The following is a 13,505-nucleotide window of genomic DNA, read 5'->3' as shown; positions in this document are numbered from 1 at the left end:
TGTCCAAGCTCTCCTGAACCCCATAATGCTGTTTATTCTCTAACACATTGTTAACCTTGATGACTTTTCATCATAGCTACTATTTGTGTACAGTCTTTCCCTCTTATAGCTTTGTCTCTATGAGGACAGAAGCCTCTCTGATCCCCCTCTTCTCCACATGACCTTGCTTGGGGCTTGGCACACAGGAGACAACACTGACCAACTAAATGAACAACAGGCATTAAGTTAGATGCATTCACATAGAAAGCTGCAAGGGACATGGCGGATTCATCCTAGATTCTTTCCAAGCGGGGTACCCAGAATCCAGTATCAGCTTTTCCTAGAAGCATAATTCTATAAAACTCCAAGTTAGAAAGAGACCCCAAAGATTACTACTTCTAGAGAGGGAGGGGCCAAGATGGCAGAATAGCATGCAAGGTTTTTTTGCATCTCTTGTCCCTGAAATACAGCCAGATCAACACTAAACCATCCTGCACACCTAGAAAACTGATTTGAGGATTAGCACAACAACCTGCACAACCTGAACCACAGAACTCAGCAGGTATGTGGTGCGGAGAAGTGAACTGTGAGAGAGAGAAGCCACAGAGGGCAGGGAGCTGTTTTTGCTTGCCAAGAGAGGATGGAGACGGCAGCGGAGGGGGATGGGGGGAGGAAGTACTGGAAAGCATCCCCCTCTCCTGAAAGCAGCTGGGGGGAAAAGAAAGAGTACACAAGGGACCGAACAAAAAAAAGGAGAAAGGAGAAAGGAGATGGTTTAAATTCCGTTAAGACTCTATAAACAGGGGGAACGCAGAGTCTGAAACTCCGCAGCTCAATACCTGGCGGTGCTGTGGTGGGAAGGGCGAATCCCCAGGAGCAGAGAGCGAAGTCCGAGGGGTCCGTGGGCCAAATGGGGAGTGGCGGTTCGCCTGCTGGGAGGACATTTGGTAGAGGCTGTGGGGTGGCTGCAGCAGGTCCCAGCACACCCTGGAGAACAACCACATTCACTGGTGTTGGAACAAGGATGTTAAGGGGAAGCCTGGTGCCAGTTGTGTCCTGTGATTTTCCATAATCCTGAAACGTTGCTGCTACCACATTGCATGAACTTTTTCTGGGGCAGGCAGGCACCAAGCCACAGTCTCTGGGTATCAGCAGCAGCAAGGTCCCGTGAATGTTCCTGGGGGTGGGCAGGCACCTGGCCATTGCCCATGAGACCCTCCCCCAGAAGGTCTGAGCAGGTCAAAGCTGCAGTCCCTCAGAAGTGAGGGGTCAGGAAACACAGCCGCATCTGAGATTAAATTCAGGAGGGAGGTGCCGCCTGGCAACCTCACGGCTTGGTCACGGATAGTGTAAAAGCAGTGAGTGGACAGAAGCCGGAGACAAGGGATGGGTCCATGATTGCTGGTCGGGGAGAACAGAATTCCCATAATAGAGACTGGATAGGTGGGTGACGCCATTTTAGCTTCTTCCGCGATTGCGCATACCTGCCCACACGTGCGGTAGCAATCTACCCCAGTAAACTTAAGCAGCGCCATCTAGTGGAGAACGGAGCCATTACACTAAGCCGCGCCCAAATGACCAGCCTCGCTCTTCAAGAACACCACAAGCCTCTACACCTGCTTAGTTTGCAGACTATAAAGTTGACTTCTAGGGGAAACCCCTGTAATTTCAACTGATTTTTCAGTCTGTTTGCTGGTCCATTTATTGAATTTTTTTCTTTTCTTTTCTTATTCCTGAATACAAAAAAGAGAGAAAAATTTATTTTTATTTTCAATTTTTATTAAATATATTTTTCTTTAATTTTTTTCTACTACATTCCTTACATTTTTGTAAATTTTTCCAATTCTATTTTACCTCCATCATTTCATTTTATTCTATTTAATTATATTCATATCTTCAAATTTTCTTTTTTTTTCTTATCTTTTCCTTTTTTCTCTAATCTAACAAGCTCCTTTCAACAAACAGACCAAAACACACCTAGGATCTAGGACCATTTATTTGATATTTTGTGTGTGCGTTGTTTTTAATTTTTCAATTTTAATTTTTTTAACTTATTAATTCCTTTTCTTCCTTCAAAATGACAAAATGAAGGAATTCACCCCAAAAGAAAGAATAGGAAGGAATGATAGCCAGGGATGTAATCAACACAGATACAAGCAAGATATCTGAACCAGAATTTAGAATCACAATAATAAGAATACTAGCTGGACTTGAAAATAGATTAGAAGCCCTTTCTGTGGAGATAAAAGAAGTAAAACTAGTCAGGTTGAAATAAAAAATGCTATAACTGAGCTGCAATCTCAAGCGGATGCCACCGTGGCAAGGGTGGACAAGGGTGGACAAGGGTGATATAGAGGACAAACTTATGGAGAATAATGAAGCAGAAAAAAAGAGGGAGACTAGGGCAAAAGAGCACGAAATTAAGAATTAGAAAATCAGTGACTCATTGAAAAAGGATCTGCATCAGAATCATAGGGGTCCCAGAAAAGGAAGAGACAGAAAAAGGGGTAGAAGGGTTATGTGAGCAAATCATAGTAGGAAATTTTCCTAACCTGGGGAAAGACACAGACATCAAAATCCAGGAAGTACAGAGGACTCCCACTAGATTCAACAAAAACCGACCGTCAACAAGGCACATCAGAGTCAAATTCACAAAATACTCAGGCAAGGAAAGAATTAGGAAAGGCAGCAAGGAAAAAAAAAAAGTCCTTAACCTACAAGGGAAGACAGATCAGGTTTGCAACAGACCTATCCATAGATAGCTGGCAGGCCAGAAAGGAGTGGCAGGATATATTCAGTGTGCTGAATCAGAAAAATATGCAGCCAAGAATTCTTTATCCGGCAAGGTTGTCATTCAAAATAGAAGGAGAGATAAAAAGTTTCCCAGACAAACAAAGATTAAAGGAGTTTGTGACCACTAAACCAGTCCTGCAAGAAATTTTAAGGGGGACTCTCTGAGGGGAGAAAAGATGAAAATATATGTATATACATAAATAAATAAATAAATACCAAAAGCAACAAAGATTAGAAAGGACCAGAGAACACCACCAGAAACTCCAACTCTACAAGCATCATAATGGCAGTGAATTCATATCTTTCAGTACTCACTCTAAACCTCAATGGACTCAATGCTCCAATCAAAAGACATAGGGTAACAGAATGGGTAAGAAAACAAGATCCATCTAGATGCTGTTTCCAAGAGACCCACTTTAGACCTGAAGACACTTTCAGATTGAAAATAAGGGGATGAAGAACCATCTATCGTGCTAATGGTCAACAAAAGAAAGCCGGAGTAGCCATACTTATAGCAGACAATCTGGACTTTACAATAAAGACTGTATCAAGAGATGCAGAAGGGCATTATATCATAATGAAGGCGTCTATCCACCAAGAAGACCTAACAATTGTACACATTTATGTGCCAAATGTGGTGGCACCCAAATATATAAATCAGTTAATCACAAACATAAAGAAACTCATGGATAGTAATACCATAATAGTAGGGGACTTCAACACCCCAATCACAGCAATGGACAGATCATCTAGTCAAAAAATCAACAAGGAAACAAGGGCTTTGAATGACACACTGGACCAGATGGACTTAACAGATATATTCAGAACAATTCATCCTAAAGCAGCAGAATACACATTCTTCTCCAGTGCACGTGGAACGTTCTCCAGAATAGACTGTATACTGGGACACAAACCAGCCCTCAGTAAGTACAAAAAGATCGAGATCATACCGTGCATATTTTCAGACCACAACGCTATGAAACTCGAAATCAACCACAAGAAAAAATTTGGAAAGGTAAAAAAATACTTGGAGACTGAAGAACATCCTACTAAAGCATGAATGGGCTAACCAAGAAGTTAAAGAGGAAATTAAAAAGTATATGGAAGCCAATAGAAGTGATAACACCACAACCCAAAACCTCTGGGACGCAGCAAAGGTGGTCATAAAAGGAAGGTATATAACAATCCAGGCCTTCCTAAAGAAGGAAGAAAGATCTCAGATACACAACCTAACCTTACACGTTAAGGAGCTGGAAAAAGAACAACAAATAAAACCCAAAACCAGCATAAGACAGGCAATAATAAAGATTAGAGCAGAAATTAATGCTATAGAAACCAAAAAAAAAAAAAAAAAAAAAAACCCCAAATAACAAAGAAACAAAAAAACAGAAAACAAACAAACAAACAGTAGAACAGATCAATGAAACCAGAAGCTGGTCCTTTGAAAGAATTAACAAAATTGATAAACCACTAGCCAGTTTGATCAAAAAGAAAAGGGAAAGGACCCAAATAAATAAAATCAAGAATGAAAGAGGAGAGATCACAACGAACATAACAGAAATAAAAACAATAATAAGAGAATATTTTGAGGAATTATACACCAATAAAATGGGTAATCTGGAAGAAATGGACAAATTCCTAGAAACATATACACTACCAAAAGTGAAACAGGAAGAAATAGAAAACTTGAACAGACCCATAACCAGTAAGGAAATCAAATTAGTAATCAAAAATCTGCCAAAAAACAAGAGTCCAGGGCCAGATGGCTTTCCAGGGGAATTCTACCAAACATTTAAGGAAGAGTTAACACCTATTCTCTTGAAACTGTTCCAAAAAATAGAAATGGAAGGAAAACTTCCAAACTCTTTCTATGAAGTCAGCATTACCTTGATTCCAAAACCAGAGACCCCACTGAAAAGGAGAACTATAGACCAATTTCCCTGATGAACACGGATGCAAAAAGCCTCAACAAGATAGTAGCCAACCAGATCCAACAATACATTAAAAAAATTATTCACCACGACCAAGTGGGATTTATACCTGGGATGCAGGGCTGGTTAATATCCGCAAAACAATTCACGTGATTCATCACACCAATAAAAGAAAGAACAAGAACTCGATGATCGTCTCAATAGACGCAGAGAAAGCATTTGACAAAATACAGCATGCTTTCTTGATAAAAGCCCTCAAGAAAGTAGGGATAGAAGGAGCATACCTCGAGATCATACAAGCCATATATGAACGACCCAACGCTAGTATCATGCTCAATGGGGAGAAACTGAGAGCTTTCCCCCTAAGGTCAGGAACAAGACAGGGATGTCCACTGTCACCACTGTTATTGAACATAGTATTGGAAGCCTTAGCCTCTGCGATCAGACAACACAAAGAAATAAAAGGCATCCAAATCAGCCAGGAGGAGGTCAAACTTACACTCTTCGCAGATGACATGATACTCTATATGGAAAACCCTAAAGCGTCCACCAAAAAACTGCTAGAAGTGATTCATGAATTCAGCAAAGTCGCAGGATACAAAATCAATGCACAGAAATCAGTTGCATTCTCATACACCAACAATGAAGCAACAGAAAGAGAAATCAAGGAATCGATCCCATTTACAATTGCACCCAAAACCAGAAAATACCTAGGAATGAATCTAACCAAAGAGGTGAAAAATCTATACACTGACAACTATAGAAAGGTTATGAACGAAATTGAAGAAGATGCAAAAAAAAAAAAAAAAATGGAAAAAGATTCCATGCTCCTGGATAGGAACAACAAATATTGTTAAAATGTCGATACTACTCAAAGTAATCTACATATTCGATGCAATCCCTATCAAAGTAACACCAGTATTCTTCACAGAGCTAGAACATATAATCCTAAAATTTGTTTGGAACCAGAAAAGACCCCGATTAGCCAAAGTGATCTTGGAAAAGAAAACCGAAGCAGGAGGCATCACAATCCCAGACTTCAAGATATACTACAAAGCTGTCATCATCAAGATGGTATGGTACTGGCACAAGAACAGACACTCAGATCAATGGAACAGAATAGAGAACCCAGAAATGGACCCACAAACGTATGGCCAACTCATCTTCAACAAAGCAGGAAAGAATATCCAATGGAATAAAGACAGTCTCTTCAGCAAGTGGTGCTGGGAAAACTGGACAGAGACATGCAGAAGAATGAACCTGGACCACTTTCTTACACCAGACACAAAAATAAACTCAAAATGGATGAAAGACCTAAACGTAAGACAGGAAGCCATCAAAATCCTTGAGGAGAAAGCAGGCAAAAACCTCTTTGACCTTGGCCACAGCAACTTCTTACTCAACACATCTCCAGAGGCAAGGGAAACAAAAGCAAAAAGGAACTACTGGGACCTCATCAAAATAAAAACCTTCTGCACAGCGAAGAAAACAATCAGCAAAACTAAAAGAAAACTGACAGAATGAGAGAAGATATTTGCAAGCAACATATCAGATAAAGGGTTAGTATCCAAAATCTATAAAGAACTTATCAAACTCCACACCCAAAAGACAAATAATCCAGTGAAGAAATGGGCAAAAGACATGAAGAGACACTTCTCCAAAGAAGACATCCAGATGGCCAACCGACACATGAAAAAATGCTCAGCATCACCCATCATCAGGGAAATACAAATCAAAACCACAATGAGATACCACCTTCCACCTGTCAGAATGGCTAACATTAACAACTCAGGCAACAACGGATGTTGGTGAGGATGCAGAGAAAGAAGGTCTCTTTTGCACTGCTAGTGCAGCCAGCTCTGGAAAACAGTATGGAGGTTCCTCAAAAACTAAAAATAGAACTACCTTATGACCCGGCAATTGCACTACTAGGTATTTATCAAAGAGCTATGGGTATGCTGTTCTGAAGTGGCACATGCACCCCAATGTTTATAGCAGCATTATCAATAGTCAAAGTATGGAAAGAGCCTAAATATCCATCAACAGATGAATGGATAAAGAAGATGTGTTAGGGGCGCCTGGGTGGCTCAGTCGGTTAAGCGGCCGACTTCAGCTCAGGTCATGATCTCACGGTCCGTGAGTTCAAGCCCCGCGTCGGGCTCTGTGCTGACAGCTCAGAGCCTGGAGCCTGCTTCAGATTCTGTGTCTCCCTCTCTCTCTGACTCTCCCCCATTCATGCTCTGTCTCTCTCTGTCTCAAAAATAAATAAACATTTAAAAAAATTAAAAAAAAAAGAAGATGTGATATATATACACAATGGAGTATTACGCAGCAATCAAAAAGAATGAAATCTTGGGGCACCTGGGTGGCTCAGTTGGTTAAGTGTCTGGTTTTGGCTCAGGTCATGATCTCATGGTTTGTGAGTTCAAGCCCCACACAGGCTCTGTGCTGATAGCTTGGAGCCTGGAGTCTGCTTTGGATTCTTTGTCTCCCTCTCTCTCTATCCCTCCTCGACTAGTGTTCTGTCTCTCTCCGCCTCTCAAAAATAAATAAATGTTAAAAAAATTTTTTTCAAAAGAATGAAATCTTGCTATTTGCAACTACGTGGATGGAACTAGAGGGTATTATGCTAAGCGAAATTAGTCGGTCACAGAAAGACCAATATCATATGACTTCACTCATATGAGGACTTTAAGATACAAACAGATGAACATAAGGGAAGGGAAGAAAAAATAATATAATAACAGGGAGGAGAACAAAACATAAGAGGCTCTTAATTATGGAGAACAAACAGAGGGTTGCTGGAGGGGTTATGGAAGGGGGGATGGGCTTAATGGGTAAGGGGCATTAAGGAATCTACTCCTGAAATCATTGCTTCACTGTATGCTGACTAACTTGGATGGAAATTAAATAAATCAACAAATAATTTAAAAAAAAAAGATTACTACTTCTAGGCTTACCCTCCAGCCTTTCTTAAGACTAGAATCTACATCCTCATTGGCAAAGCCAGAGGCATGGCAGAAAGAACCCTCACCAAAGAAGATATATTTTCAGGGTGAGGAATGTGGAACAATTCTCTTTCTCCCCTGGGTGGGTATGTAGGGGCTTTATTATTAGCTTTCAGATTTGAATGAAGAAATAACATTAATTTATTCAACATGAGCACCTAGAGTGGGACAGGAACTGTGCAAAGCAATGGCAGTATGTGGGTGAATAGTTAGGTCATCATTCTGAAGAATGGTGTGGCCTAGTGAGAAAATAGACATATGCCTCAGTAATCTTTTTTAGTAATTAAAATACATGAATAAAATTCCATGCTGACAAATGAGGACTCTACCAATACTGATGAATGTAGAGGGGGAAAACTAAGATACACACAAACAAGTACAGGTATTATGCTAGATGCTATAGTAGTATGTGCAAAAAGCTATGGAAGCCTGGGGAGGGAGTATGGCCAAGTCTACCCAGAAGGGGTAAAAGAAGGTAATAACTGAGCTGAGTCCTGTGGGATGAGGAATTTAGAATCAGATAATGGGAACAATATCTGCTTAAGTTTTAAAGAACAAAAGGTCATAGTTGAAGATAAGTAAGGGTTCAGGTAGGTTGGAGTACGAATACAGGATGAAATTTGGGAAAAATAAGACAAGATATGGAGGTCGCTGCCAAATTGGCTTTGAAAGTGACAAGTTTGGACTTGATCCTGAAGACAGTTGGGGGCAGTCTTTGAAGTATTTAAACTAGGACAAAGAAGAAGATTGGTAGGTCATCCAACATCAGAGTGGGTGGTGAACTGAGAGTCATGGAGGCAAGGAAACTGGTCTGAGGTGGAATGAGGGGCCTGCACTGGATCTGTGACAGTAGATTATATTTAAGAGACATAGGCAAAGTAGACTTGAAATAAGTCCATGATGTGTTCATGTGTGGATAAAGAAAGAGGAAGTCAGTTTAACTGAAAGTTTATGTCTTGAATAACAGGTTCAATAGTGGTCTCATTCACAGACACAGGGAAAGCAAAGGGGAAGACTCACATGAGGAAGGTGGCTCGCCTGAGCTCTCTACCTCCTTGTATTCCCTGCTTCCTGTTAGCCCTTCTTCTCATTCTCAGCCTGCTTTTCCAATTTAGGTGCTGAGATGCCTTGTTAATTCATTTTGGATCCATCCTAGGGAATATGCAGGGAACATGCCATCCTTCAATCCCCTTTCCTCCAACCTTTACTCTCCTCAATCTCACTGTGATGGGCAAGATAATAGACCCCCAAAGGTGGCCTAATCCCTGGCACCTGTGACTGTGCTATCTTACATAACAAAGGGACTTTGCAACGTGATTACAGTTAAGAACATTGAGATGGGAGTTTATTTTGGATCACCAGGTGACTGAGTCCTTAAAAGCAGAGAACATTTTCAGGCTGTGGAGAACCAGAGTGATGGCAGTGAGAGAAAGACTTAGCCTGCCATTGTTGGCTTGGAAGATGGAGGAAGGGCCAAAAAATGCAAATAGCTTCCAGAAGCTGGAAAAGGCCAGGGGACAGATTCTCTCCTAGAGCTTTCAGAAGAGAACATAACCTTCCTAATGCCTTGATTTTGGCTCAATGATACCCACATCAGATTTTTGACCTTCAGAACTACATGATAATAAATTTGTTTTAAGCCATCAAGGTTGTGATAATTTTTTACAGCAGCATACCCATGAAAACCTACTGCATTCATTTCAGGGACATTCTCCAAATTTAATTCCCTCCTGGAAGCAATCGACAGCTTTTTTAAAAAGAATCTATAGGAAGGAGAGACCCAGGGGCCCCTTTTAATATCAAGAGTCCTGGGGTCCCTAGAGGGCCAGGACTCTAAAATAAAAGTATTTCATTTCACAGAAGTAGATGAGATAATCTGGTGGGAGGGTTAGCAGTGAGGTGAGAGAGAGCCCTAGGAAAGGAGACAAGTCAGTTAATGAGATTGGGCGGGAGGGAGAGAAAGGGAAAACAAAGATGGCACATCAGCAAAACCAGGAAAGGACAACATTTCAGTGGTGGGTGTTGGTCAGAAGCATTAAATGCTACGGAGAAGAGAAAATTGAATTTGACAACAACCAGGTCATTAGTGGTCTTCAAAGGAAGCATTTCAGTGAAGAAACAGGGCAAAAGCCAGAATGCAGAGGACTGGAGAGAGACTAGAGAAAGAATTAAGAAGTAAATAAGCTGTGAGCAGTCCTTTAGAAAAGACTATGCATTATTCATCTTTATATCTGTTATACTCAGCACAATGCCTGGAACACAGTGGGTGCTCATTAAACGTTGACTTGAGTGAAGTACTAGAATCTATAGATATAGACCAGCACTTCTCAAACCGTACTGTGCACACAAATCACCTGGGAATTCCAAAATAGTAGGTCTGGGGTGCACCTGAGATCCTACATTTCCAATAAGCTCCCAGATGATGCTGATGATGGGGCTGGTCTGTGGACTTCACTTTGAGTAGCAAGAATGTAGGTCACCCAATCAATCAGCAACCATGGCCTCTCTTGTTTCCTGGGTAATGTTTTGATCCCAGAGACCAGAATGATTTCTGGAACTAAGATTTGCTGATCCCAAGGACCACATCTGTACAGTGGGGCCAAGCCAGGCACAGACCAAAGCCCAGCACTTGGGAGTAAACATTCACAACAGGCTCTGTATCCCAAACCCTTCACACTGCAGCACTTTTCACAATTCCCTATAAGTTCAATACCACCACCAACTCCTCCCTCACCAACATAACTATTTACATCTCACCACTGACAATACAAAGGGTGAGACTTTGATCTCAGGGGTTCCAAATGTATAGGTTTCAAATGAGCCACCTGGATCAGGATACTCTCAGCAGAGCTACTGCTCAGAAAAGGACATGGCTCTCAGTACCTTCCCACATGGGCAGCAGGGGCACTAGGCTACAGGCAGACATCCTACAAAACAAACTTGGAGAATGTGAATAACCCCAATCTTATCTATCTACCCCTATACCAATAAAAAAGAAGAGCTATTAAACATCTTAATATAAAATTTCAGGCAGGGTATCACTAAATGGTATCACCATAGATATGGCAATGTAGGATGCCAGAAGGCAATGTTAGCCTTTATTAAGAGATATTATCAAGAAGGGCACCTAGGTGGCTCAGTCAGTTAAGCATTCAACTCTTGGTTTCAACTCAGGTCCTGATCTTATGGTTGGTGAGATTGAGCCCCACTATATGCTTGAGCTGACAGCATGGAGCCTGCTTGAGATTCTCCCTCTTCCTCTTTCTTGGCCCCTCCCTTTCACGTGCATGTGTGCATGCTCTCTCTCTCTTTCTCTCTCAAAATAAATAAACAAACATCTAAACAAAGAGAGATATTATCAGGGAAACTCAATGGGAAAGTAGTTTGGGCAAAACTGGCAAGGTAGGTCTTTCCCCTTAAAGTGAGTGCCCATCACAGTTCACCCCCCAATCACATAATGGTAGCTCAGTTTTTATGTTGTTTCAGCCCATTAGAGGGATTTGATCCGTGGGAAAGAGAAGTAAACTAGCAAATAAATGTCACTGAATCACCTCTCTTTTATCTGAAAGTCACATAAAACTTCATTCTAAGTGGCTAAAGCAAAAGAGAATTTATTTGCCTACATTGATGAACAATCTTTAGATGGGGCACAATTCAGGGTTTAAACAATGTCCCAAGTATTATCTTACAACTCTGCTGCCTCTTGGTTGACTCCAAGTCCAGGCTGTACATGAAACCCAGTAGTTTCAATCTTTGTGTTACAACAATCTAGGAGAGCCCACATCCCTTAGGAGACAACCAAAGTCCTGGGTTTGGGCCCATTGATCCCATCTGGGTTGAGAGTTCATCACTATAAACTATAGATGTTGAGGTAGGGAACAAAATGCCCCCACCTGATTGGTTTAGCCTGGCCATGTGTTCTACTCTGAGGTCATCTTCTTGGTCAGAAACTGAAAGGAGGAAAGATTCCCCTCCATCCAATCAAGGTCCCATTTCCTCAGGAATGGAAAGTGACGCAAAGAGGAAAATGTAGCAAATGCCCACTGCACACAAGTTTGGCCCAAGTCTATTACAATGAGAGAAATCCAGACTCTTGGTACACCAATCTCCCAAATTTAGAGAACAGGGAACTGTCAAATTCTGTATGACTGAAGACTGGCTTGAAGGTACTGTGTTTCCTAGCAGCGCCAGAAGTAAAACTCAGTAACCAATGCTGTTGGGAAGCATTGGTTAGCCTATGCTAACCAAATCTGGGCTAGCCTAATAACTAACACTCATGCATTCATTCTGGGTATTTATTGAGAGGCATCACAGTATAGTGGTAAAAAACATGAATTTGGGAGCCAGAAAGCACTGATTTCAAGTTCCTATTCTATCCCTTTAGCTAGGTATTTATCCCTTTAGTTTATTTAGTCTCTTTGAAACTCCATTTCCCATATGTTTGTGAGGATTCCCTGAGATGATAATGTTTGTAAAGTACTTAATACAGTATATAATATGCAGAAAGTACTCAATACACATTCTTGTTAAGGGCCTACTATGTGCCATATACTCTGCTAGGCTCTAGGCCCCAGGGCTGAATTAGATATAACAACAGAATATTAAAATGAGATGAGATATTAAAGAATAGGTGGTCTATCTCTGCCCAAGAAATCTATGACCAAGAGGAGGAAAGGACTTGCCCAAAGTAACAGGCTCAGATAGCAGAGCTGGAGTAAAACTAATTCTCCTGACTCCATCTTTGTGCAAAGCTTCAAATCTCTGTGAAGAAGGTTCTAAACCGGTTAAGATAAGCAGGCATCCAAAAGATTATTGTTTCAAGCTGTGGAGATACAGATTCCTTTTCAGCTTAGATTCTTAAACCTGCCCTGCGGCCCAGCTACCCCAGTTCCCAATTACTACCTGATGACGCGTGCACTGCAGCTTGTCTTTGCCAGCTCAAGATTGGTGGCAAGGAAAGAAGGGCAGTGACTCACATCCCAGTTCTGAAGCAGTGTCCTGCAGCAGGTGGCTGATGTCCAGCACCCCTTGGAGCAGGCGAGGCAGATTATAATCACTGAGTAGGTAAGAAGGCAGATCAGGAAGGGAGGGAGCCATGTCCCCGGCACCAATTCCCAAAATGTAACAGAACAGACCTCTGCAGATGGGAGTCTACTTTGTGTGTCACAAACACCAACCAGTCATCTAATCATAAGTATATCATATCATCCTGGTCCCTTGGCAAAGCCCTAAGGGCCCTAACTTAGATCTAGGACCCCAGCCAACTCTTGATGCTGTCTTTCATTTGTTTTGGCTTCTGGCAGGGAGTGCTGCTAATGGATATGAGCCACCCTGAAAGTCATATACAGGGGTTTTTAATTCCAGTCCAGATGGGCGCCATTTCTCCAGCAGATATCCTGCCAGACATTGACACAAATGCCCTGGAGGTCAGAATGAATCCACAACCAAGATCAGACATTTCATACACAATATGGAGCCCATTGTACCCTGAGCATCCTGGATCCCATTTCTTACATCTCCCCCAAACCAAAATCAGGTTGCCGGGCAACTATGAGAGCAGAGAAAGCCTGAATTTAGTTTTCAAAACTGATGGAGGTGAGAAAGGTTCAAAAACCCTACAAAGAAATGGAGTCAAGTTAATTTTCTTTCCAGAGATAATGTCTCTGTACCTTTGAGGCTTTACCTCCCATCAGATCTTGAACTGAATTGAACTATTCATTCAACAATTTTATTTCCGATAATCTTTGTTTACTATGTGCTGGGTCCTTTGCTAGGTACATCATTGTATTAGGGC

The sequence above is a fragment of the Prionailurus bengalensis genome, chromosome C2 (genome assembly GCF_016509475.1).
Source record: "Prionailurus bengalensis isolate Pbe53 chromosome C2, Fcat_Pben_1.1_paternal_pri, whole genome shotgun sequence".
Taxonomy (NCBI): Eukaryota; Metazoa; Chordata; class Mammalia; order Carnivora; family Felidae; genus Prionailurus; species Prionailurus bengalensis.
Note: the sequence above shows the minus strand (reverse complement) of the source record.